Genomic DNA, 24182 nt, shown 5'->3' with positions numbered 1-24182 from the left:
CTTACACCAATGCATACATATATCCCATCATCAGTCAGAAAATAATATGGTTTCCAAGTGATTCTAACAGATATCTTTTTCTTTATCTTAAGAGTATGAGATAATTTTAGTAGTCACAATCATTTTTTCTAATATTGAAACATTTGTATGCTTTAATGGAATCTCTTCCATTGGAATATCCCTCCACCTCCAATACATTTTTTTATTGTTGCCAAAAGAAATAACCATATTGCACAAGTTGAGTAATGCCCAGTGATTTCTTTGATTTTGATTTTGACTATAAGCCTATTATATTTGCTTATAGGACTGTGTTATATTTATAGGCCTATCTTTGTGTTTGATTTTGACAGGGGTGCTTTGTATATTGAGAGATTTGATTAGATATAATCTAACTATATTGTTTCTCTTGAAAGTTATAGACCTTTACATATTTTTACCTTCTGAAAATTTATTATATTATGCTATAATTCCTTTAGTTTTCTTGATTAAGAAACTTGATTTAATGAAAGAGCTTTACTTTTCTCTTCTTGATATTAAAAGCTTGCCTCTCCTCATTTCTTGGTATATCTGTGTTTTCAAGTTGTTGAAATCATCAATGTCTCGATTTTTACTACCTAAATGACTGATAGAATTAACATGTTGTTGGAGTGTTTTTAAAACTTTCACATATATGGTTCTCTCCTTGTCCTTATTAGCTTCAGTTGTCAACATTTCAAAGCCTACAGTTATCTGAGGGAGCCTCAATTAAGGGCATGCCCTCATCAGAGAAGGTGGTTGCTATATCTACGAGAGATTGTGTTGACAGATGATTGATGTGGGAAGGCTCTTCCACTGAGAGATGAATATCCCTAAGCAAGTGGGCCTGGGCTGCATAAGATAACTACCTGAGCATAAGACAGTGGTGAAGTAAGAGACCAACCCAGGAAACATTTGCCCATGGCTTTTGCCTTAATTTTCTTCAAGATTGACTTTCTATGCTAAACTCCCAAAATAATGGACTGTGATCTGACAGTACCAAACTAAACATGTAAACCCATTCATGACCTGAGGTGCTTTTAGTTAGGGGATTTAGTCACAACAATAAAGTAGCAAATTAGAACAAAAACCATATGCAAACAGTGATTTAGCTGTGGCACAGAATCTTGGAATGTTCTCTTTTTAAGGAATGTGGAAATCATCATGATTTAAGACGGCAAAAGCATTAGGAAGCTGCATAAATAGCTTCATCAGCTATTCTGGTAGGACCTAGAAGATCAGAGTGTTGAGAGTAATGCAGACAGAGAAAGTCCAGGCCATAGGATTTCAGTGGAAAATAGACTCCATGGAAAATTAGGCTAGAGGTCATTTGTGTGATATTTTAGCTGAAAATCATACTTATTCTGCCTATGCCCTGAGAAATTGAGTAAGGCAGAATTAAAAAAAAATAATGGCCTGGATTTCTTACTTGGAATACTAAATCTCTTGAATGGTTATTGTTAGTGAGACAGTCAAGACCATAGTGAAAGAAAGAGACAAGTGGAGCAGAAATAAATGTAAAATCTTTGGTTTCTTGAGAAAAGTGTGACTAGGTAGTTTCAGATGGCAGTCACATTCTGAAACAAAGACAGTAATTATCAAGGAGATTATCACCATCAAAGAGAAGATCCTAGCTCTGGATTTGAAGCCTAAGATGGTGTCCATACAGTAATGCTCCCCACTGCTAATTCTTCTGTTAATGGAAGGAGTAAGCAAATTGATTCCTAGTGCCAGGAATGAACTTCATATAAAACGTTCTCCAAAACTGGTCCAAGTATGGCACGGTCCATCCCAATTTAGAATCCAACTTGACAAGCTCACCCATGTTGTGCTGGTTCTAGAAACAAGAAAGATGCAAAATTTAAGGTAATATATTCTTTCTTTGTAGCTTCAGTTCAGCACTGTGCCAGCCGTCTGTGTTTGACACAGTCAGATCCCCAGTAAAGACACTGTAAAAGTTCATTGCATGAAGTTGTGAGGGTGAAGCCTGAGTTGCATCTTGACACTACAAGGTGTTGAGATATCTAAGTTATGAGACACCTCCCATAGAATGCTTCCTGTAGGGAGTGGAAGTAACCAAACTTGGAGATGTATGAGGTGTTGCAGGGATAGGACCATCTAAGACTTTTGAAACAGCATCAGAATTTGTTGTTTTCCTTGCTGATCTTCTTTCCTTGGTCCAGTCTTCCCCAACTATGTACACATTGCTCTATACTGGAATGGGAAAAGGTATTCTGTGTATCTATGTTGGAATGATATAACTTGTTTCTGATGTTACAAGATGTAGCAGCCAAGAGATTTTCTTGTGTGTCAGAGGAGACTTCAGACATTTGACCAGTGTATGAGCTATTTCAGAATTTTAGGATCTTTGAAATTAGACTACATTTTCATCAAGGGATGACAATAATCCTTTAGTGAATTTGGTCATAACTTCTTTGATTGAATCATAAAAGCTCCCAGAGAAAATTATGTTTCTGTTTTTTTACATTGAAGATTAAGTTTCTGTGTAGCCCTGCCTGTCCTGTATGTAGACCAGGCAGGTTTGGAACTTACAGCTCTAACTCCAATCTAGTGTTGGGCTTAAATTTAGGCCAACATGCCTGGTATCAACATCATCATCATTGGCTGCTGAGCCTGGAATATAGGGTTTTAGGTATTTTACTTTGTTTTGTTTGGTTTTGTATATGTAAGCATAGGTTTTTGTGCTGATCTTCATCCACATCTTCCATTTGAAATTTGGCAGGGAGTATATTTAATTTCTTAGGATGGCATTTATTCATGACACTAACACTACCTGAGCTTTCTAAGTCTTTGAATTGTAGGTGTGTGACGCTCTTCTTACCTTTTGTATTTGTTTTTTTTTAATTTTGTTTGTTTTATTCACATTTAATTTATTTTTAATTTAAATTTGTTTTTTTTTATTTATGCTCTGACATAAACTCGAGTCTTTCATCACCTCCACCTTGGTGATGCAGCTTTGCAATGCCACAGAGGAAGATGATGCAGCCATCCTTGATGAGACCTGATAAGCTAGAAGGGGAGGAGATCCTTCCCAATTAGGAGACTAGAGAAAGGGCATAGGGGCAGAAGAAGGAGGGTGGGTGGGACTGGGAGCAGATGAGGGAGGGAGCTATGGCAAGGATACAAAGTGAACACATTGTAATAAATAAATTAATTAAATTAAAAAATAATTTATCCACTTAACATCCCAATTTTAATCTTCTCCCTTGACTCTTCCTTGTCTCACCCTCCATTCTTCTTCCCTCCTTATCCCACTTCCTATATCTCAGATACAGGGAACCCTCCTCTCCTACCATCTGAACCCAGCCTATCAAGTCTCACTAGGACTGCCTGCATCCTCTTCCTCTGTGTCATAGCAATGCCCCCTCCACAAAGGGGAAATGATCAAATAGCAGACAACAGAGTCCATGTCAAAGTCAGCACCTTCTCCCCTTACTATGGATCGAACATGGAGACTGAGCTGCCTATCAGCTACATCTGGGCAGGGGTCTGGTTCCTCTTCATGAATGGTCTTTGGTGGGTCCATCAATCTCTGCAAGTCCCCATGGGCCCAGATTTGTTGTCCTTGTTGCTCGTCTTATGGAGGTCCTACCAGCTCTGGGTCTTTCTATCCCCCATGCTTTCCTATGATTCCCTGTGCTCTACCCAAAGTTTGGCTGTGAATCTTAATATCTGCTTTGATCCCCTGCTGGGTAGAGCCTTTCAGAGGACATGTATGTTAGGCTCTCATCCTGTTCCCTCTCCTCAGTCACTTCTGATGTTGATTCTATTTGCCCTTTTGAATAAGAATTGACCATCCTACATAGGGTCCTCTTTTTATTTAGCTCCTTTAGGCCTGTGGATTGTAGTATGTTTATCCTGTATTATGGCTATTATCCACTTACCATGCATGTCTTTCTGGTTTTGGAATAACTCACTTAGGATGATCATTTCTAGTTCCGTCCACTTGCCTGAAAATTTCATGGTTTCCTTTTTTTTTTAAATACCTGAGTAGCATTCCATTGTGTAAATGTACCATAATTTCTGTAAAGCATTTGTTCAGCTGAAAGACATGTAGGTTGTTTCCTGATTCTGGCTATTATGAATATAGGTGCTATGAACATAGTTGAGCAAATATTTTTGTTGAATGGTCGAGCATCTTTTTGATATATGCCCAGGAATGGTAGAGCTGGGTCTTGAAGTTACACTATTTCCAATTGTCTGAGAAAGCATCAGATTGATTTTTAAAGTGGTTGTATAAGTTTGCACACCCACCAGTAATGGAGGAGTGTCCCTCTTTCTCCACATTCTTACTTCAGGTTTTTATCTTAGCCATGATGGGTTTAAGATGGAAAGTCAGAATCATTTTGATTTGCATTTCCATGATGACTATAGATATTGAGCATTTATTTAAGTGTTTTCCACCATTTGATATCCCTCTGTGGAGAATTCTCTGTTTAGTTCTGTACCCCAGTTTTAAAATGGATTATTTGGATTGTTAGAGTTTAATTTCATGAGCTCTTTATATTTTGTATTTATTAGCCCTCTCTGTTGTATGAAGATCTTTTGTCAGGCTGTAAGCTGTCATTTTGTTCTGTTGACAGAGTTCTTTGCTTCATAGAAGTTTTTTGTTTCATGAGATCCTATTCATTAACTCTTGATCTTAGAGCCAGTGCTCTTGGTGTTCTGTTGAGGAAGTTATCTTCTATGCCAATGAGATCAAGGGTCTTTCCAACTTCTTCTTCTAACAGATTTAGTGTATCTGGTTTTATGTTGAGGTCTTTGATCAACTTGGACTGTAGTTTAGTTTAGTGCAGGATGATAAATATGGATCTATTCTCATTTTTCCACATGTAGACTTCCAGTTAGATCAGCACCATTTGTTGAAGATGCTGTCCTTTTTCCAGTGAATGGTTTTGGCTTCTTTTTCAAAAATCAAGTGTTTGTAGGTGTGTGGGTTTATTTATAGGTCTTCACTTCAATTCCATTGATCCACCATTCTGTTTGTATTAGAGTACTGTGCAGTTTTTATTAGTATTGATTTATAGTAGAGCTTGAGATCAGGGATGGTGATACCTTTTGAAGATCTGCTATTGTACAGGATTGTTTTAGCTATTTTTGCTTTTTTAGTTTTCCATATGAAGCGGAGAATTGTTCTTTCAAGTTCCTTAAGGAACTGTGTTGATATTTTGACGGGAATATCATTGAATCTGTAGATTGTTTTTGGTAAGATGGCAGTTATTACAAGATACATTATGTTTTTTATTCCCTGGTGATTGTGAAGGGTGTTATATTCCTAATTCTTTCTCAGTCCATTTGTCTTTTTTAATTTTTTATTTAACTTCTATTAATTACACTTTATTCATTTTTTATCTCCCCATAAGCCCCTCCCTCTTTTATATACAGGAGTGCTACTGATTTTTTTTTTAGTTAACTTTATATCCAGCCATTTTGCTGAAGTGTTTTTCAACTGTAGGACTTCCCTACAGTAGAATTTTTGGGGTCATTTTTTATACTGTCATATCATCTGTGAATAGTGATATTTGACCCATTCCTTATCAATTTGTGTCCCCTTGATCTCCTTTAGTTGTCTTATTGCCCTAGATAGGACTTTGAGTACTGTATTGAAGAGATTTGGAGAGAGTGTGTAGCCTTTTCTTGTCCCTGAGTTCTGTGGAATTGATTTAACTATCTTTCCATTTAATTTGATGTTAGCTATAGGATAGCTGTATATTTTCTTTACAACTTGTAGATCTGTGCCTTTGTCTCCAGTCTCTCCAAGACTTTAAACAAGAATAACTGTTGGATATTGTCAAATGCTTTTTCAGCATCTAAGGAAATGATCCTGTGTTTTTTTTCCAATTTGTTTATATTATGAATTAATATGCCTTATATTGAACTATCCCTGCATGCCTGGGATGAAGCCTTCTTGGTATTGGTGGGTGATATCTTTGATATGTTCTTGGATATGGTTTGTTAGTGTTTTATTGAGAATTTTTGCATCATTGTTCATAAGAGATTGGTCTGAAGTTCTCTTTCTTTTTGGGGATCTTTGAGGATTTATCAAGGTGACTGTGGTCTTACAAAAGGAGTTTGGTCATGTCGTGTCCATCTCTATTTTGTGGAATAATTTGAAGAATATCGGTTTTCACTCTTCCTTGAAGGTCTTGTATAATTCTGCTCTGAAATCATCTCGCCATTCGCTTTTTTAGGTTGGAAAGATTTTAATGGCTGCTTCTATTTTTTTTTGCCTGTATAAGACTATTTCATATCTTTACCTGATTTTGATTCAACTTTGGTAAGTGGAATCTAACAAGAGAATTGTATATTTCATTTAGATTTTTAGATTTTGTGGCATATAGGCTTTTGACATAACAGCTAATGGTTCTTTGGGTTTTCTCAGTGTCTGTTATCTCTCTCTCTTCCTGTCAGACTTTGTTGATTTGGATAGTGTCTTTCTGCCATTTACTTAGTTTGGCTAAGAGTTTGTCTATGTATTTGATTTTCTCTTGGTTTTGTTGATTCTTTGAATTATTCTCTTTGTTTCTAATTTATTGATTTCAGCCCTGAGTTTGGTTATTCCTAGTGGTCTACTCCTGTTGGGTGTGTTTGCTTCTTTTTTTTTAAGGGCTTTCGGGTGTGCCATTAAGTTGCTTGTATGGGATGTCTCCAATAGCTTATGAAGGCCTTTAATGCTATTAAAACTCCTCTTAGGACTGCTGTCATTGCATCCCATGAGTTTGGGTATGATGTGCATTCATTTTCATTGAACTGTAGGAAGTTCTTTCTTTATTTCTCCCCTGACCTAGATTTCATTGAGTAGGGAGTTGTTCAGTTCCCACGTGTGTGTAGGCTTTTTATTATTTCTGTTATTGTTGAGGTCTATCTTTAGTCCATCATGGTCTGATAGGATACAAGACATTATTTCAATCTTGTTGTATCTTTTGAGGCCTGGTTTGTGACCTATTGTATGGTCAGTATTGGAGAAGGGTCCATGAGGTGCTGAAAGAAGATATATTCTTTTCTGTTTGGGTTAAAAAATTCTCTAGATATCTATTAGGTCCATTTGATTCATGACATCCATTAGTGTCATTATCTCTCAGTTTAAGTTCTGTTCCATTGCTCTGTCCCTTGATGATAGTGACATATTGACATCTCCCATTATTAATGAATGGTGATTAATATATTCTTTAAGCTTTATTAACATTTCTTTTACAAATGTGGGTGTCCTTGTATTTAAGGCATTGATGCTCAGAATACAGATGCCATCTTGGTGGAAATTTCCTTCAATGAGTATGAAGTATCCTTCCTCATTTCTTTTTATTTATTTATTTACTATTTTTTAATTTAGGAGCAATAACTGATATCAGTCAATATTTTCAAAGTTTGAACATATGTGTAACAGCATAGTTTTTTTAAAAAAACATCTTTCAACATTTTACTATTTTCTTTTTTCTTATTTAATTTTTATTAATAACAGTTTATTCAATTTATATCCCCCTGTACTTTCCTCCTTCCTCCCCTCCCAATCTGACCCTAGGTCTACCCCACCCCTGTCCCTCTCCTAGTCCACTGATAAGGTAGGTCCTCCTCCCTTTCACTCTGATTCTAATCTACCAGTTCTTATCAGGAGTGGCTGCATTGTCTTCTTCTGTGGCATGGCAAGGCTGCTCCCCCCTCGGGGGGAGGTGATCAAAGAGCAGACCAATAAGTTCCTGTCAGAGACAGTCCCTGTCCCCATTACTATGAAGCCCACTTGGATACTGAACTGCCATAGTCTACCTCTGTGCAGGGATTTCAGGCCATCTCCATGAGTGGTCCTTGGCTGGAGCACCAGTTTCAAAAAGACCACTGTGTCCAGAATTTTTGGAACTGTATCTGTCCTTGTGGAGCTCCTATCCTCTCCAGGTCTTACTATCTCCTACTTCGTCCATAAGATTCCCTGCACTTTGCCCAAAGTTTGGCTATGAGTCTCAGAATCTGCCTCGAGACCCTGCAGGGTAGTGCCTTTCAAAGGCCCTCTGTGATAGGCTCCTGTCCTGTCCCTGTTCTCTCCCTCATCTGATGTCCATCCTCTTTGCCTTTCTGCATGGGGTTTGAGCATCTTAGCCAGCATACTCCTTCCTGATTAACTTCCTTAGGTGTACAGATTTTAGTATTTTTATCCTATATTTTATATCCTATATCTACTTATGAGTGAGTATATACTCTGTGAGTCTTTCTGCTTCTGGGATACCTCACTCAGGATGATCTTTTCCACTTCCCACCATTAACCTGCAAATTTCATGTTTTCCTTGTTTCTTTATTGCTGAGTAATATTCCATCATATAGATATACCACAATTTCTGTATTCATTCTTCAACTGAGGGCCATCTGTGCTGTTTCCAGCTTCTGGCTATTACAAAAAAGCTATTACAAACATAGTTGAGCAGATGTCCTTGTTGTATACTTGAGGGCCTTTTGGATATATGCTTAGGAGTGGTATAGCTGGATCTTGAGGACACGCTATTCCTAATTGTCTGAGAAAGTGCCAGGTTGATTTGTAAAGTGGTTGTATAAGTTTACATTCTCACCAGCAATGAAGGAGGGTTCCCTTTTCTCCAAATCCTATCCATCATGAGTTGTCACTTGAGTTATTTGTCTTAGTCATTTTGATGGGTGTAAGGTGAAATCTCAGGGTGGTTTTGGTTTGCATTTCCCTGATGACTAAGAATTTTGAACATTTCTTTAAGTGTTTCTCTGCCATTCTATATTCCTCTATTGAGAATTCTCTGTTTAGCTCTGTACCCCGCCCTTTTTGTTAATTTGTGTTACTTGATTTGTTGCTGTTTAACTTCTTGAAATCTTTATAAACACTGGATACTAACCTTCTGTCAGATATAGGGTTGGTGAAAATCCTTTCCCAATCTGCAGGCAGTCATTTTATTTTGACAACAGTTTCCTTTGACTTATAAAAGTTTTTCTGTTTCATGAGGTCCCATTTATTGATTGTTGCTCTTAGAGCCTGCACTGTTGAAGTTCTGTTCAGGAAGTTGTCCCTTGTTCCAATGAGTTCAAGGCTCTTCCTCACTTTTTCTTCTCACAGGGTTAGTATGTCTGGTTTTATACTGAGGTCTTTGATCCACCTGAACTTTAGTTTTGTGCAGAGTGATAAATATGGATCTATTTGCATTTTCCTACATGTAGACATCCAGTTAGACCAGCACCTTTTGTTGAAAATGATATCTTTTTTCCATTGTATGGTATTGGCATCTTTGTCAAAAATCAGGAGTCCATAGTGTGTGGGTGTATTTCTGGGACTTCTATCCGATTCCATAGATCCACTAGTTGATGTCTATGCAAGTACCATGCAGTTCTTATTACTGTTGCTCTATAGTGCAGCTTGAGATCAGGGATGGAGATACTGCCAGAAGATCTTTTATTATGGAAGATTGTTTTAGCAATTCTGGGTTTCTTGTTATTCCATATGAAGTTGGAAATTTTTCTTTAAAGGTCTGTGAAGATTTGTGTTGGTAATTTGATGGGAATTACATTAAATCTGTAGATTGCATTTGGTAAGAGGACCATTTTTACTATGTTTATCCTGCCAAGCCATGAGCATGAGAGATCTTTCCATCTTCTGATATCTTCTTCTATTTCTTTCTTTAGAGACTTGAAATTTTTTCATACAAGTCTTTGACTTGCTTGGTTAGGGTCACACCAAGGTACTTTATGTCCTTTTTGACTATTGTGAAGTGTGTTGTTTACCTAATTTCTTTCTCAGCACTTTTGTCTTTTGTGTACAGAAGGGCTACTTATTTTTTTAGTTGATTTTGTATCCAGCCACATTGCTGAAAGTATTTGGCCACTTTAGGGGTTCCCTGGTAGAATTTTGGGGGTCACTCAGGTATACTATCATATCATCTACAAATAGTGATACTTTGACTTCTTCTTTTCCCATTTGTATCCCCTTGATCTCCTTCAACTGTCTTATTACTCTAGCAAAGACTTCGAGAACTATGTTGAAGAGATATGGAGAGAGGGGGCAGCCTTGCCTTGTCCCTGAATTCAGTGGGATTGCTTTCAGTTTCTCTCCATTCAGTTTGATGTTGGCTATATGTTTGCTGTATATCGCCTTTACTATGTTTAGGTATATGCCCTGTATCCCTGATCTCTCCAATACTTTAAACATAAATGGATGCTGGATTTTTTCAAATGCTTTTTCAGCATCTAAGGAGATTACCATGTGTTTATTTTTCTTTCAGTTTGTTAATATGGTGGATCATATCGACAGATTTTTGCATCTTGAACCACCCCTGCATACCTGGCCTGAAGCCTACTTGGTTGTAGTGGATGATACATTTGATGTGTTTTTGTATTGGGTTTGCAAAGTATTTTGTTGAGTATTTTTTCATCAATGTTCATAAGGGAGATTGGCGTGAAATAGTCTTTATGCTGGGGTATCCAGGGCTGCTTGCTCTTGAATAACTAGGTTCTGGAGATGCCATATTGCTTTGTCTTTTGCTGATTGAGCTTTTATACTGGCCTCTACCCATTGGGATATCCTAGGTTTTGGATGTTAGTTTCTGGTACTTCCTGGAATCCTGTGGTGGGTCGAATCCCCTTGGCAGGAAGATGATTTTTCCCAAAGGAGCTCTCCTCCGTTTTTTCGGTATGGTCACTGAATGACAGGTGTTTTTCAGGAATTGCCACAGCTCATCTCAGGCATACAGACCTGAGTAGTAATTGTTGCCTTTGTTAGTAAAAGGGGCTATTCTCTCACCCAGAGAAGTTCTGGAGACAGCTGCCCTGCTACTGGGTTTCTTGCTGTAAATGTAGTGAGCTGCTGCTGTAACCTGAGTGCCCTGTGGCTTGGTCAGTTTAGTTAGGGATAACTGGTTGTTCCTTGGAGCAGTATCTGGGGGTTGATCTCAGGAAACCCAGGCTTCTGTAGGTCTCAGTTTGGAGCTCTGTGCCCCAGTGCCCAAGTGGTAATCTGTGGCAGGTGAGCACCACTCTCATGTGTACAGCAGGAGGCTAGAGTAGGAGCCTGTGGATAACCAGAAACTTTTCTGGAGCTAGGTGTCCTGAGGTAGGGCCAGATATTTCTCCCACCTTTGGGTTTTCTTTCAATGGGAAGACTCAGTCTGTCATGTTTGACATAGTATGTAGAATGTGTAGGCACTTGCCAATGATGGCTCCAAGCTGGTGACTGGGAAAGAATCTGAGAACTTTTCCAAGAATGTTCCTGTGTATGGTGGATGTAGTGTGTGTGTGGGGAGTTGGCTGAGTTCTCTAATTTGGGATCTGCTGTTTCCCTGCCTGTGGGGTTTTCTCCAGACGGGGAAACCCAGCCTCTAGAGTCGTGGCGCACACAGTTCTGTGATGCAGAGTAGGGTATGGAGGGCTAGCGGCTGGAGGCGCACTCAGGCCTGACAGCTGTGCACCCACCAGTCTACAGGACCTTTCCACGGATAGACTGGGTGATCTGAGGTCAATACTGCTTTCTTCTTCCCTGTTTCTTTTCTAGACTGGGGCTCCCAGTCTCTGGTGCTCTGGAGAACATAATTTAGTCTGGAAAGGTTATCAGGACACAAAGGTGTATCCTGCGACCCAGGATATCTTCCAAGTTCTCGCTAAGTGACCTGAGAGTGGACCTGACTGACTCCCACACCGTGGAGTTTCCTCTCACCTGGGAAAAAGGATCTTTGTTGTTTTAGGGCCCAGAGTTCAGTCTTTTAGTTGCTGTACCAACATTGCTGTCCTACTCCTCAGACCCAATGTCCTCCTGGCACTGCCATCTTGGATTCCCCCCTTCCTCATCCCTTTCAAATAATTTTGGTTGAAAGTCTATTTTATTAGATATTAGAATAGCTACTCCTGCTTGCTTCTTGGGTCCACTTGCTTGAAAACCTTATTCCTGCTGCAACATCCCAGGAACTTTCCCAGAGATTAGCTGGGTGCTCTGAGGTTGGACCGATTGTTTCCCTCATCATTGGTTTTCTTCTTACATTTGAAACACAGTCAGTTGGGACCCACAAATCCACCTATTGGACACCATGCAGTCTCTGCTACCCAGCTTATCAGACACAGTGTGCAATCAGCCCAACCATCTGGGATCTATTTTTAATTTTTACCGAATATGAGTATTTTGATTGTATGCATGAATATGCACGTCTTGTGTGCCTAATCCTCACAGTAGTCTGAAGATGTCTTCAGAACTCATGAACTTATAGCAATTGATAGTAGTGGGTCTCAGGAAATCACTGACAATTGAGCCCAGTTATTTGAAAGAGCAGCAAGAACTCCTCACTGCTGAGCCATCTGTCCTGTTTTATGTTGCTTATTTATGATCAGCATTTACATTGGTAATATTTTCATCTTTCTCTTTTTAGCTGTTTAAACATGCATTCCCTTTTAGTAAGATATCATTGAAGTTACAGTTTAAGCTGGGGCAGTGCAGATTTCTGGAAAACAAATATACAACAGGAGTGAATGTATAATTTCTTGTAGAAGCTTCAGTAAAGACCTCTGAGTTCTTTCAATATTTTGTGTTTGTTTGATTGACTTTTAGAGGAGGCTCTGTCTTACTATATAGGTCTGGCTGTCCTAGAACTCTTTGAATAGGTAATGCTGACATCTAGCTCAATAAGATACACCTGCATCTGCCTCCTGAGTGATGGAATTGAAGGCATGACAGAATACACCCAGCTTGTCCACCATTTTTTTGTAGTTAGTAACTGTTAATAAATTTCTCTGATCTGTACTTAGTATTGTTCATCTGTTAATTCCTCTCTCTGTGTGTCTCTGTCTCTCTGTCTCTGTCTCTCTATTTCACACTCTTCTCTATGTTTGCCTTTGTCCACATTAATTGTCATGTCTATTCCAAAGCTATATCCTCTTCAAAAAGTTCAGATATGATACAGTTAAAACTTGTTATTCCATTTTCTTCTAAAATGACTTAGTGATAACATTAACACTTCTTTTTTAATAGAAAAGTTTTAATCTTTATTTTTAATCTATAGACTACATTATTTAGTAAGGAGGATATACAAAACAATGATCAGAGAATAATCATGTGTTATATTCCTTTTCTTTTGTCTGGTCACTCAGAAATATGATGTTATTGGCTATGATTGTTGTTGCTTGCCACTCACATTATTTTTATCCATGTATTCACTGTAGTCCACTTTCCCTTCCACAAATATATGAGCCCCCCTCTTCACATACTGATATGCCACATCCCTGAGCCCTGGTCAAAACATAATATTCAGTACCATGTTGTCTTTTGACTGATGTTACCCATCTGTTCAGTGTCCCCTGATCAACACATCTCATTTGTTGCTATATAAAATATCATGACTATGTTTTGTCCTTCCACTTGTCTCATGACAGGGTCCTGACCTACTCACCCAAGTAACTGAAGATGATTCATAGATTGCTCTAGAACCCAACTAATGGCTACTTTACATTCATGTCTTACAAACTGATGAAACACAGATTTTTGAAGCACGCCTTTGGTTTTTTTGTTTTGTTTTGTTTTGTTTTGAATCTAACCTTTAGGCTTTTTCATCTCCCCTACTTCACATCATGCATAGCACCCAACTGTATAACATTAGCACTTCTGTGTCAGAAAATAAATGGAAGAAACAGTAGAATTATATGATTATATTGACAATGAAGTATAAATTTATATTGTTGCCACTGTTTCTGTTGTACAAATGTATGGTATATTTTAGAATTCAGTGACCTTCACTGATGTGCATGTGAAATTCAGCCAAGAAGAGTGGGCCTTGCTGGAACCTTCCCAGAAGCAACTCTACAAAGGTGTGATGCTAGAGACCTGTGAAAACCTCACTGCTATAGGTAAGACTGCAATTTTTCTTTCACTTTTAAAATAAAGAGACAACTCTTACTTTGTTATTGATCCTCTTCTGTTATTCCAATTGAGAATGAGGAGGAATGAGGTAAATAAATCAGGCATGGTTCTAAGGGTCACAGATCATAGTGATTTAAGTTTTGCCTTAATAATAACATGCTATTTCCAATAATATATATTTTCTCGTACTATATTTTAGGCTACAATTGGGATGACCATAATATTGAAGAACATTTTCAAAGTTCTACAAGTAATAAAAGGTAACTTTATGTGCATGTTTATACAGATATGAATCTTAAATTTTAATGTGTCCTGGAAGTTTGGTGTTTCTTGTTTGTTTGTTTATTGGTTGCATTTTATTTTCTGTTTTTGAAATAGTTTTTTTTCTGGGTACCTGTGGCTTTCTTAGACTTGCTTGTTAGACCAGCCTGACCTCAAAATCACAGAGATCTGCCTGCTTCTGCCTCCACAAGTGCTGGGATTGAAGGCATGTACCAGCACACATGGCTGTATCCTGGAAGTTTTAAAGAAAAGCAACAGTGTAAAAACAGCACTGATTTAAGTGTACTGATGATCATTAAAATCTCATAATTCCATGTACTTCAATGTCAGGTATCTGATTTGTGTTTACAAGGCACTCCCCTAAGATAGAAGAAAATAAAATAATATTTTAACAAAAATAACATTTGAATCATATGGACATTACAGCTAGTGACTTGAACTGCCAATCTGTTTAGTCTCATTCTATCTAGTCAGATATTGTAAGAGGTATACACACTGAATTGGTGATAGTATGTGTCCAAAACCTTCTAATAAGCAAAATTTCATAATAGAACCAGTGTTACTCATTTTTGTGCAGTAACATTGTAAAATTTAGTGAAAGGTGCAGTTTATGAGAATCAAGAATATTGTTGTGGAGAAACCTTAATCCCTATATGACATGTCTATGATGAACAAAAAACAAACTGTGTTAATTCAATGTGGGAATCTTTACTATTTTTGTAAATTAAACTGGTATATCATATATCAAAATCATTCTAAGACACATAAACATAGGGATATTGAAAGAAGCAGTGTCCCTGTCTTTCTCCAAGAACAATTGATTTGGTAGTAGTCCCCACTAGGAGTAAATTTTCTGAATGGGATAAATGGTTACTGTTAATTGGTTTTGCAACTTCACTGAGAATTCATTAGCAAACACATATTGCTGAAAATACCAATGAATACTAGGAATTTGGAACTTCTGCTTGTCTTGGCTCATTTTGTAAATGAAGTATCATTCATACAGTACAAAAATTTGTGAATGGGATTGCTGTGGTAAAACTCTGAATTCCTACAATACTCTTCATATACACGAGAAAACCTCTTATAGAAAAATGATGCTATAAAAGTGATCCACCTAACAAATGCTCTTAGCACCACAGGGAACTTCAAAAATACCCATAATGAAGGGGAATACCATGAATGTAAATAAAGTGATAAAACTTTAAAATTTGATTCTTCTTTACCATTAGACCAAATTATGAAATTAATTCATATAGATAAAAATATTTATTAGTGTAATGAAATGACTGTGGTAAAACTTTCACATGTGCCAATTTTCTTTGCAGGCATGAAAGCAGTCATACTGGAGAGAAACCCTTTAAATGCACTCCATGTGGTAAAGCCTTCCCCTATATCACTGTTCTCATATGGCATAAAAGAACTCACACTGGAGAGAAGCCTTACAAATTTAATCAATGTGGAAAAGCCTTTGCAAAAAGCAGTCAGCTCATATGGCATAAAAGAACACATACTGGAGAGAAACCTTATGAATGTAACCAGTGTGGTAAAGCCTTTGCAGAAAACAGTACTCTCTTAAGCCATAAAAGAACACACACTGAAGAGAAACCTTATGAATGTAACCAGTGTGGTAAAGCCTTTGCACAAAATAATCATCTCATAAGCCATAGAAGAACACACACTGGAGAGAAACCTTATGAATGTAATGAGTGTGGCAAAGCCTTTGCAGAAAACAGTACTCACATAAGACATAAAAGAACACACACTGGAGAGAAACCTTATGAATGTAACCAGTGTGGTAAAGCCTTTGCACAAAACAGTACTCTCTTAAGCCATAAAAGAACACACACTGGAGAGAAACGTTATGAATGTAACCAGTGTGGTAAAGCCTTTGCAGAAAACAGTCAACTCATAAGACATAAAAGAACACATACTGGAAAGAAACCTTATGAATATACCCAACGGGATAAAGCCTTTGCACAGCAGAGTAGTCTCCGAAAACAGGAAAAGACACACAGTGGAGAGAAGCCTTGTGAGGGTAATTAGTGTGATAAATCCTTTGCATGTAACAATCATCTCCTAAGACAACAACACATTCTGGAGGGAAACCATATGAATATAACTATGTGGCAAAGCCTTTGCACATAACATCTCCTAATACATAAAATAACACATACTGGAAAGATGTCTGACTGTAACCAATGTGAAAAAACTTTTGGACTTCAGAATAATCTCCACACTCATGAAAGAAATCCTAATGGACAGAAAGCCTGTGAGTGTTTTTAACATGGTGAAACCATTCCACATTTGTATAATCTTCATCATCATGAAAGGATTCATAATAGAGGAAAAACTTATGAATGTGTTAAAATGGTGAGGCCTTGCACAAATCCAGAGTCATCATCAACATAAAAGTATCCTTACTGGAGAGGAATTCTGAGTATAAGCAAGGTGGAAAGGCCGTTGTGTACTTTGGTCCACTGAGATGCAACAGAACTGTAAAACTAGCTCAATGGAAATGACCTCGCTTTTCTGAAGGGGAAAGAGGATAGGGGCAATAGGAACGGAGGGTAGTCATGGGCAGAGAAGGGAGGGGGATTACTATTGGAATTTAAAGTAAATAAACTTATTTTTAAAAAGAATACAATGAATGGTGAATATCAATTACATGCAACAGTATTATATAATGTGTTTACAGAAGACTTATTGATAATCCTGATTCTCAACATTTACTATTTTCAGTTGCCTCACTTTACACAAGAATTTTTAGTCCAGTGGATGAATATGTAGGGAATGGTGAACTAACACCAGCCAGGAAGTTCTCTGAGAGTAACACAACAGTGGTAGCCTGTAGAAGTTTCTTTGTGTACACATACCTATTGTTCCAGGGGTACTATTGAAAAACATCACAACTCACACTGAATTTTGAGATATGAGGGAGGAGGCTTTCTTTTCCATGTATGAACCTGCTTCTGGAGTAGATGTGTAACCATGTCGGGTGAGTTTTCTCTGCCTGACTTCATCTAGAGAGTGTCTTTAGACATAGACACCACCAATCAAATTTGATAGATGGCCTTTGACACAGATCACTAACTTTCACCTCCCTTCAAATATAGGATAATTTGGATCTGTGTCCTTGTTCTTATTCATATAATAGGAATGTGCTGTTTAATGCAAATCGGGCATCCTTGAATTGCCTAGCATTAAACAATTATCTACACCTATGCTTGGAGCATCCCAGGCACTCCCCAAGGAATATAAGCCTCTGTTTTCTGTTTTCTGGAATTAAAGTTGAACCTACTTTCTAAGGTGGTTCCCAGAGTGGCTTACCACAGTTATCCTTGTGGGCTTTCCAAGCTTTATGCTAATCATCTTCTGCCCCTTATGCCTTCCTGGGCTGATGGGAAACAACCCTCCAGGCAGCAAGAGAATCACATTCTCTGAAATGCCTATGATAAAATGTATCAGACATCATAGCATTTCAAAGTTCACATGTTTCTGGATGTGAGATGGTCAATCAACAGTGTCTTGGAATAGGACTCTTTAAAATGAGTTATACTTAGTGTTTTATTCACAGTAAGGTTGCAGGCAAGCTTCATGGTATGAAATCTTCTGAGGTGAGTACAGTGGCCTATGGGAAAGAAATAAGAGCAGAAATTTTATTTCTTTGTTTTTAATAGCTGAGTAGTGTTCTGATAATGTATGGGTGGATGGCAGAGGAGAGGAACTCCCCTTTTGAGTGGTGTATGGAAAGGGGATGGGGGAAGATGGAGGGAGGGTGGGACCAGTAGGAGTTGAGGGAGTGAACTTCAATCAGCATATATAATGAATAAATTGTGAAAAATAAAAACAATTAATAAAATAAAACATAGTAAGAAAAACAAAACAAAAAAGCAAAAATTTGAGTCTAGTTTGGATAACCGTCCTCCCTCAAAGAGAAGAAGATATATAGAAAGAAAAGAAAAAACATAATCTTTGTCTTTGTCACCTTTCTTCCCTGTGAGCTCACTTGAAGATCATTATCCAATGGAGACCATGCTTCTCTCTCTGAAGTTTAGGTTACCATAGAAGTAGGATTCAAACCTGGAACTAATGGCAGAGGTTCCTAGTTAACATATCAAATCAAATCTACCTGCCATTTTCTCCCAGCAATCCTTCAGTCCTTCCATGTTATCTGTTCCTCCAGGAGAGTATAGCCCATGAAATGCCCTGAATTCTCCTTCCCAGGGCCTGAGCTAACCTTACTCCCCCCAACCCATATATAGGCAAACTATTTTGGCTACCTGGTCTTGTCAAGAGCCATGCAGGAGCAACAGCATAACAGCTGTAGAACTCTTGGAATATGGCTCTCCTGTTAGCATAGTCATGTTGAGTTTGTCTTGGAGAAGCATAATCCCAAGAACTGCTTTTTCTGAGGACTTTGAACTCTTATGTAGTGTATCTCTGCTCGTTGTCCTTATGATGCCCATATTCCTCAAAACATGAGGAACATGAAAACTATAAGGAGGCTTCTAGCCCATCACTGGGCAATATCACTGGCATTTAAAATTAACAATGCTTGATCTCTTTTCACATGTTTACTGGAGCAGATTAATGAATTAACCACTGCCCTTGAAAGGAGCCATAGATGTAGATTGTTAGCAATCACCATTATACTTAGAAAGAATTTGGAAAAATAGATTGTTTAACAAGGTCAGGGAAGATGTTTTTGCTTATGGCTCTGGTGTAAAAATCTTAGAGAACAATTTAAAAGTTAATAAAAGTACACTATTAATAGTAAAGGCAGGGAGGTTTTAAGGCTGATGAGCTGAAACAATAGTCCAAGGTAGCATTGGCAGTCTGGGTACTCTCAAACTGGGTCTAAAACTGAGAATCTCTAAAACTGAGATTCTCCTATATTTGTTTTTTCCCCTCAGCTTCTTGATGATTTAATAAAAATGATTAATGAGTAGATGCACACCCCTTTAAGATTTAAAGTACAGGTGCCAGTTCCATGCCACTTTTTATTACTGTTGCTCTATAGTACTACTTGAGATCCATGGTGAAATTAATACCAGAAAATCTCTTATTGTACATGCATATTTTTTATCAATTCTGGGTTTTTTGTTTTCCATATGAAACTGAGAATTTTTCTTTCAAGGTCTGTAAAGAGTTGTGTTGGTATTTTGATTGTAATTCCATTGAATCTGCAGATTTCTTTTGGTAGAGCAGCCATTTTTTACTATGTTAATCCCACCAATCTTGGAGCATGGGAGATCTTTCCATCTTCTGATATCTTCCTTAAAGTTTTGTCTTTTGTATACAGGAACGCTTCAGATATATTTTTTATTTAATTTTGTATCCAGCAACCATACTGAAGGTGTTTTTCAGTTGTAGGAGTTCCCTGGTTGAATTTTTAGGCTTATTCATATGTACTATCACATCATCTGCAACACATGCTGGATTGGATATGGAGAAAAGGGAACCCTCCTCCATTGCTGATGGAAATGTAAACTTGTACAACCACTTTGGAAATCAGACTGGTGCTTTCTCAGAAAATTATGAATAATGCTACTTCAAGATTCAGCTATACCACCCCTGAGCATACAATCAGAAGATTTTTAACCATACAACAAGGACATTTGCTCAACTATTCTCATAGCAGCTTTGTTCATAATAGCCAGAATCTGGAAACAACCTAGATGATGTCCCACAACTGAGGAGTGGATACAGAAATTGCGGCACATTTACACAGTGCAGTACTACTCAGTATTTAATAACAAGGAAATCAGTAGGCAAATGGATACAACTAGGAAAGATCATCTTCAGTGAATTATCAGACTCAGAAAGACACACATGGTATATACTCACTTCTAAGTGGATATAAGTCATGTAATATAGAATGAAGCATATGAAAATCTATAGTCCTAAGGAAGCTAACCAACAGGGAGGACCCTAGGGAAGATGCTTAATCCTCATTCAGAAAGGCAAATGGGATAGACATTGTTAATGTGAGAAGACAGGGAACAGGGCAGGAACCTAGCACAGAGGGCCTCTAAAAGAATCTACCTAGCAGGGTATTGAAGCAGATGCTTAGACTGATAGCAAAACTTTGGGTAGAGAGCACAGAATCATATGGAAGATTCAGGAGATAAAGATCTGGATGGACCAGGCACTCCACAAGGAGACCAACAGAGCAAAAATAAATATGGGCCCTGGGGTTCCTGCTCCAACCAAGGACCATGCATGGAGGACAACTAGAGCCACTGTTCAGATGTAGCCCATAAGTATTTCAGTCTCCATGTGGATTTCCTAGTAAGGGTAGCAAGGGCTTTCTCTGACATGAACTCAGTGGCTGGCTCTTTGATCACCTACTCCTGAGAGGTGCAGCCTTGCCAGGCCATAGAAGAAGCGGGTGCAGCCCTTCCTAGTGAGTTCTGATAAGATAGTCTAGTATAATATAGTAGGGGAGGAGGACTTCCCCATAAGTGGACTAGGAGAGGGGTATAGGGAGAAAAGAAGGAGGTAGGTTGTGACATGCAGAAGGTGAGGGATGGGCCTACATTCAGTATACAAAGTGAATTAACTGTAATAATCAATAAAAATGTGTTTTTTTTTCCTGGGGTGACTGGACTTAGGCAACTGTCTCCTAACAACAACTGAAAAGAATACTATTTCATTTCTACAAATTTTCCTTTTCCTGTAATACTATTTATAATAAATACCCTTGATAAAATTCAGTGGCTTGTTATATATTCCTGGTATCATAATATAGCATAATATATTACAAATCAAAATTTGACATGTTAAGCATATAAAAAGTTTATGAAAAAGTGGCTTGAATTTTCAAAAGAACAAAGAGTATTTGCTTAAATCTCTGGAGGGTGAAAAATGGAAGAAAAATGATGTAAGAATAGATAATAATATATAAATAAATTAATATCTCTTACATAAATTAAAACATTTTGGTTATTGCAATTTAAAAAATATACACAGAACACTTTTTTTCTTTCTTTTTTATTACTATTATTAATTACACTTTATTCATTTTGTATCCCCCCATAAGCCCCACCCTCCTCCCCTCCCAATCCCACCCTTCCTTCTCTTTCTGCATGCATGCTCCTCCCCAAGTCCACTGATAGGGAAGATCCTCCTCTCCTTCCTTCTGATCTTAGTCTATCAGACCACATCAGGAATGGCTGCATTGTCATCTTCTGTGGCCTGGTAAGGCTGCTCCCCCCTCAAGGGGAGGTGATCAAAGGGCAGGCCAATCAGATTGTGTCAGAGGCAGTCCCTTTTCCCATTACTATGTAATCCACTTGAACACTGAACTGCCATGGGCTACATCTGTGCAGGGGTTCTAGGTTATCTCCATGAATAGTCCTTGGTTGGAGTATGAGTCTCTGGGAAGTTCCCTGTGTTCAATTTTTCTTGTTCTGTTGCTCTCCTTGTGGAGTTCCTGTCCTCTCCAGCTCTTGCTATTTCCCACTTCTTACTTAAAATTCCATTCATTCTGCCTGACAGTTGGCCATCAGGCTCAGCATCTGCTTTGATAGTCTGTAGGGCAGAGGCTTTCAGAGGCCCTCTGTGGCAGGTTGGATACGTAAACAAAACCCAGTAATCTGTTGCATACAAGAAACACACCTAAGGCACAAAGAGAGACATTACCTGAGGGTAAAACGTTGGAAGATGACTTTCCAAGCAAATGGACCCAAGCAGCAAGCAAGAGTAGCCATTCTAATATCTGATAAAATAGACTTTCAACCAAAATTAATAAAAAGATTGGGGAAGGACACTTAATACTCATCAAAAGAAAATTTCACCAGGAAGACATCACAATTCTGAACATCTATGCCCCAAATACAAGAGCACCCACATTTGTTAAAGAAACATTGATAAAATTTAAACCACATATAGATCCCCACACATTAATAGTGGGAGACTTCAACACCCCACTCTCAACAAAGGACAGGTCAACAAAACAGAAATTAAACAAAGAAACAATGTCTCTAACAGAGGTCATGAATCAAATGGACCTAACAGACATTTACAGAACTTTACATCCAAACACAAAAGAATTTACCTTCTTCTTAGCACCTCATGGAACCTTCTCCAAAATAGACCATATAGTTGGTCACAAAGCAAGCCTCAACAGATACAAGAAGATTGACATAATCCCTTGTATCTTGTCTGATCACCATGGAATAAAGCTGGACCTCAACAATTACAGAAATAGCAAAAAGCCTACACACACATGGAAACTGAAAAACTTGTTACTACATGACAGCTGTGTTAGGGAAGAAATAAAGAAAGAAATTAAAGTCTTTCTAGAACTCAATAAAAATGAAGACACAACATACCCGAACTTGTGGGACACAATGAAGGCAGTGCTAAGAGGAAAGTTCATAGCACTAAGTGCCTTGAAAAAGAAATGCGAGACAGCTCATTCAAGCAACTTAATGGCTCACTTAAACACCCTAGAAAAAGAAGAAGCAGACACACCAAGAAGGAGTAGATGGCTGGAAATAATCAAACTCAGGGCTGATATAAATCAATTGGAAACAAATAAAACAATTCAAAGAATCAATGAAACCAGGAGCTGGTTCTTTGAGAAAATCAACAAGCTCGACAAACCCTTAGCCAAGCTAACTAAAAGGCAGAGAGATACCACCGAAATCAACAAAATCAGAAATGAAAAGGGGGATATAGCTACAGACACTGAGGAAATCCTAACAATCATTAGGACTTACTTCAAAAGTCTATATGCCACCAAATTTGAAAATCTAAATGAAAATGGACAATTTTCTTGATCTATTTGACTTACCAAAGCTGAATCAGGACCAGGTAAATCAATTAAATAGTCCTATATCCCTCAAAGAAATAGAAGAAGTCATCAAAAGTCTCCCATCCAAAAAACGCCCAGGACCAGATGGCTTCAGTGCAGAATTCTACCAGACCTTCAAAGAAGAGCTAACACCAATTCTCTTCAAACTATTCTACAAAATAGAAACAGAAGGAACATTACCAAACTCATTCTATGAAGCCACAGTCACCTTGGTACCTAAACCTCACAAAGACTCAACAAAGAAAGAGAATTTCAGGCCAATCTCCCTTATGAACATTGATGCAAAAATACTTAACAAAATACTTTCAAACAGAATCCAAGAACACATCAAAGATATTATCCACTATGACCAAGTCGGCTTCATCCGAGGTATGCATGGGTGGTTCAATATATGGAAATCCATCAATGTGATCCACCATATAAATAAACTGAAAGAAAAAAAAAACACATGATAATCTCCCTAGATGCTGAAAAAGCATTTGACAAAATCCAACATCCATTCATGTTTAAAGTATTGGAGAGGTCAGGGATACAAGGCACATATCTAGACATAGAAAAGGCAATATACAACAAGAATATAGCCAACATCAAACTGAACGGAGAGAAACTTAAAGCAATCCCACTGAAATCAGGGACAAGACAAGGCTGCCCACTCTCTCCATATCTCTTCAACATAGTGCTGGAAGTCCTTGCTAGAGCAATTAGACAGTTGAAGGAGATCAAGGGGATACAAATTGGAAAGGAAGAAGGCAAATTATCACTATTTGCAGACGATATGATTGTATACCTGAGTGACCCCAAAAATTCTACAGAGAACACCTACAGCTGATAAACACCTTCAGCAAAGTGGCCGGATAGAAACATAACTCAAAAAAATCAGTAGCCCTACTGTATACAAAAGAGAAAAGGGCTGAGAAAGAAATTAGGAAAACAACACCCTTCACAATAGCCATAAATGACATAAAGTACCTTGGTGTAAACCTAACCAAGCAAGTCAAGGCTTCTATGAAAAAAAAATTCAAGTCTCTGAAGAAAGAATTAGAAGAAGATATCAGAAGATGGAAATATCTCCCATGCTCATGGCTTGGCAGGTTTAACATAGTAAAAATGGCCATGCTACCAAAAGAAATCTACACATTCAATGCAATTCCCATCAAATTACCAACAAAATTCTTTACAGACATGGAAAGAGAAATTCTCAAC

The sequence above is a fragment of the Meriones unguiculatus genome (genome assembly GCF_030254825.1).
Source record: "Meriones unguiculatus strain TT.TT164.6M chromosome 13 unlocalized genomic scaffold, Bangor_MerUng_6.1 Chr13_unordered_Scaffold_39, whole genome shotgun sequence".
Classification (NCBI taxonomy): Eukaryota; Metazoa; Chordata; class Mammalia; order Rodentia; family Muridae; genus Meriones; species Meriones unguiculatus.
This window is presented reverse-complemented; position numbering follows the sequence as displayed.